This window comes from Phacochoerus africanus, chromosome 1, assembly GCF_016906955.1.
Source record: "Phacochoerus africanus isolate WHEZ1 chromosome 1, ROS_Pafr_v1, whole genome shotgun sequence".
NCBI classification, from domain to species: Eukaryota; Metazoa; Chordata; class Mammalia; order Artiodactyla; family Suidae; genus Phacochoerus; species Phacochoerus africanus.
In genome coordinates, this window is record NC_062544.1 from 160,647,886 (window position 1) to 160,652,410 (window position 4,525).

Below are 4,525 nucleotides of genomic sequence, written 5' to 3' on the forward strand. Positions count from 1 at the left end.
CGTCGCTCCACCCCCCTCAGTGGGGCGGGGGCTGGATGTTGCCGGGCCAGGTTGTCCTCAGCAGGGTTCAGACCTCAGTTCGCTTCCTTACTGAGGAAGAGGAGAAGGGTGCCGGGAGCAGGGGCGGGGGTGGGCGGGAAGTGCTTTACTTGTCCCAACTCTTCGGTTTCCACGGGATTCCTTCAAACGCCTTGAATGCACATTTATCGGCCACTTGAAGGTTGGGAAACAGTCTCCTGGATTTGCTGGAGTCATTAGGGAAAGAGGCCTTTAGAGGCTTTTATCTTAAACTCCACGTGTGCAGCCAGATCTGTGAGGTGTGGAAAGCTGGGCCATGCAACTCCGGGAGAGAAAAGTGGGGGCCTCCCCACATCCCTCCCCTAAATAAAATCACGGTTGATGTTGCTTGAAGTAAGTATGGCTATAAAAGTCCTCTGGGTGGTTCTGATGAAGAGCGAAATTTGAGATCCACTGCTTTATGCAAATGCAAGCAATTACTGTTGATTTTTCCTCCCCTCTTACCTACTAGCAGCACAGTACTGTGCAGTGTTCTGTGATTTTCTTTTTCCACTTACTCTCTTCTGGAGCCCTTTCCATACCCATACGTAGAAAGCACCCTCATTCTTTTGCAGGATATTCCATTGTCTATCCAGCTTGGCCCCTGATGGACATTGATGCCGTTTCCGATCTTTGTCAGAAACAGTACCGCAGTGAAGACCTTGGAGCACATCTCATTTCCCACCTGGCGGGTATGTCATCGTGCTTTAACATTTCTGTCTTTGCCAGCAAGGAGATGACATAATCATGTGGGTTGACTTTTTGACCCTCTGTTAAAGACTAAATATCTCGTTTAAATTGTTTCTTGCACAACTCAGCCTAAGTGACAGCAGGAACATGTTCTTCCCCTCTCACACTGCCAGGGCTCCACTCCCCACCCCCAGTCATCTCCCCAGGCTCATGGGAGTCCTCACGCTGCATCTGGCTGGGTTAGGAAAAGATGCCTCTTCCTCAGGGTAGGGGCAGCTCCATGCCAGGGAGTGGCTTGGATTTCAGCCTCTCTTCCTGCCTTGCTTTACACCAAGGTTCCTGAGTCGGGGCACTGTTGCCACTTTGCACCACATAATTCTTTGTTGGGGGAGGGAGAGGGGGCTGGCCTATGTATTGTAGGATATTTAGCAGCATCCCTGGCTTCGACATGTGAGATTCCAGTTAGCATCTCCCACAAAGAGGTCTCCAGACACTGCCAAATGCCCCGGTGGGGGCAAAATCAGCCCTGGCTGAGGGCCACTGCTCTTGATGGCTGTACCACTCCCTCATCAGGCCCGCTTCCCGTCTCTTCTCACCTGGCTCTGGGGTGCTCAGGCCACCAGTTGTTCACAGGGGCCCTGGCTCTGAGTCTCTGGGTTCATTTCAGTGGCACAGCGGGGGAGCCTACCCCGACCCTTACCAGCCTGAAGGTGCAAGAAGAAGAAGAAACTCCCGTGGCTCAGTCAGGTGGATTGGGTCTTGGCCTGGCTTGGTTTCTCTAAGGGATGTAATCAGGGCCAGCCATGACCCTGGGCTTCCTTGTCAGCCTAATTCACTGAAACAGAGGATCAGCCTAACTCACCGAAACAGAGATTTATCCAGTGAATTAGCCATCTCTTGGTCACCCCGACTAGTCTAAACTCCTCTCCTCACTCCCCCACGTCATCCAGATCAGCCAGTTGGACTTCTCCCTTGGTGCTGAGTCCCTGATTTGGTTAATGCCACACAATCAGCATAGTGATCGGCATGCAGCAAGGACCAGTCGGTGCTTGCTTTCTGCCATGCCCAGAGTGGTCCCCTCATGCTCTAGGCAGAGGCCAACTCTTTTCCTTCCTCCTCTGCTGTTCATCCCAAAGACCCAAGATCTGGCCCCTTCTCCCTCCCTGGGCCACTTTGGGTATCTCCTACCCACTCAGCTACTCTCCTCTGAGCTGGCTGGCTGGGTGCATGGCACTTAATTCAGCCTGCCTTTGCCTGGTTCCTGTGTCTAGTTTTCTAGTTGGCTAAGTATGCTCCAGCCCTGCTGGAGCTTTTCCCAGGAGGGATCTCCCAAGGGCAGACCCTGCTGGCTGTGCTATTCTGGGTAGCTGGGGGTTGGTTGTGAGGACAGGCTCGAGAGGCAGAGGGCAAGGTTTGAAGCTGGCCGTGTCACTGTGTAGCTGAGTGGTCTCGGTTAAGTGGTTCCTCCCTTCTGTGCCTCAGTTGCCACATCTGTAAAGCGGGGACACTCCAAGCAGTGAGAAGCAAAGGAGATAAGGCATACAGTGCTGTCTGAGCCAGAGGACCCCTGAGAGGGAGAGAAAAGCTAAGGGAGAGAAGGGTGCTGGCCAGTGCCCCTCACTTCTGGGGCCTTAAGATCAATCCAGTGAGTTGAGCAAGTGCTCTGTGGAAGGGTTGCCAGAGCACTAAATATCATCCTCCTGCTCTTTCTTCGGCCCACTCATGCTTGACTTACTCCACGAATCAGTATCTATTGGCCCTCCTTTCTGCGATGTGTAAAGCCAGGAGAGCAGGTGAAGACAGTGTGGGAAGAGGAGAGAGGGGATCTGTGTGGGCTGGCAGTCTGAGAGGGCTCCCTGGAGGGGGTGAGGCTCCAGCTGGGATCAGAGAGATGAGGAGGAGGGGAGGACAGGCCCAGGAGGAGGGAGACAGGGGAACAAGGGGGTGCCGAGGAAGGGGCAGACTTGCGAATGGTGGAAAGAGAGAGAGAGGTAAACACCCTAGGACATCCTAACCAGGCTTGCTTCATGTACCAGCCTTAGAAAAGGCAGTGGAGATCTGGAGATCCATGGCCAATCCCAAAGAGCAGGCAGGACCACGAAGGAGGGGAGCCAGGCCAGTAGGGCGCCAGCCTGAGGCTGTGTGTAGGAACCCCATGAGCAGTCCTGGGCTGTGGGGAGGGAGGACGGGAGAGACTCATGGGCTCCTGGGGGGGTGGAGAGCTCAGAGGAACCTGGGAGGAAGTGTGCCCTTGCATTGTTTAGCTGATTCGCCTGCTCCATTACCATCTCCATGAAATGAATTCTTGCTTTCCTATGATCCTTATAAGCTCCCTGTGAGGTGGGTATCACCTGTCTGGGTATCGCTGAGTGCTCAAGCAGGGTGCCTGGTGTCACCAGCTGGTGGGTCAGCAGAACTTGCCGAAGGCAGTGGGATTAGAGCAGGGGGCCCTGGGACAGACCCTGAGGCTCCATCCTTCCCCAAAAGATGCTCATCACAAGTGCCTTCCAGCCTCGTGCCTGCTGTCTTTGTTAGGTCCTGCTCTCAGAGACTCAAGTGTCCTAGCCAGGGACAAATGGCCTCATACTCCTGCCTTCTGCTGATAAGGAAAACTTTCATCCCTGCTTCTCTTCTCAAGGGCTCATTTGATTTTGGAGACTTGTCAGATCCTCTCTTTTCCTGTGTTCAAAGACGTCTCTGGAGTTATGTTACGGAGAACAGCCCCACTCCAATCCCTGAGCTGTCGCTGTGCCATCTGTGAGGTTAATGTCTGAAAGGATGAGGGTGGCCTGACAAGGCCGCCTTCTTATGTCCACTGTGTTCAGGAGTGAGAGGGCTTGTCAAGAGGCCACAGGGGCTGAGGGGCACCAAGGTCTACCCGAGTTGCTCCTCTTTGATGCCTCCATGAATATTCAAATATGCAAAATTTCATTGCACCAGTTCTACAAGCTCCAGAATCTTAAACCTGCTTTTGGCAGGGGGTGGCCTGGGGATTTATTTCTATCTAGAAAGTGGTTCTGGGAGTTCCCGTAGTGGCACAGCAGAAACAAATCCCACTAGGAACCATGAGGTTGCCAGTTCCATTCCTGGCCTCGCTCAGTGGGTTAAGGATCCGGCATTGCCTGTGCTGTGGTGTAGGTCACAGACTTGGCTCGGATCCTGCGTTGCTGTGGCTGTGGCATAGGCTGGCAGCAACAGCTCCAATTAGACCCCTAGCTTGGGAACTTCCATGTGCCACAGGTGTGGCCCTAAAAAGGCAAAAGACAGAAAAAAAAAAGTGGTTCTGCAGAGTGGGTCGGCTACCTTTCATCGACATGCAACAGTGTTTTCTAGGGATTGTGATATATGTGCTTGGGAAGAGCTTCTCTCCCTCCCTCTCTTCCTCTCTTTCCTCTCACTCTTTTTTTGCTTTCTTAACTATTATGGAAAAATTTAAACCTCCATACACATGGAATTGTACATTGACCTCCCATGGGTTCATCACCAGCTTCAACAATTATTAACCCATGGCCAAACTGCTTTCATCTATATCTGCTCCCTCCCCTTTTCCAAAATTATTTTGAGTCAAATATAAGACATCATATCATTTTATCTGGAAACATTTTAAGAAGTATCTCTAAAAGATAAACTCATTTAAAAAACCATAATATAACACCATTATCACAACTAAGAACCAATAATATTAATTTCTTATATCATCAAATATCCAGAAAGTGCTTACTTATAATTTTTTTTGTTTCAAGTTGTTTGTTTGAACTGGATCCAAACAAGTTTCATC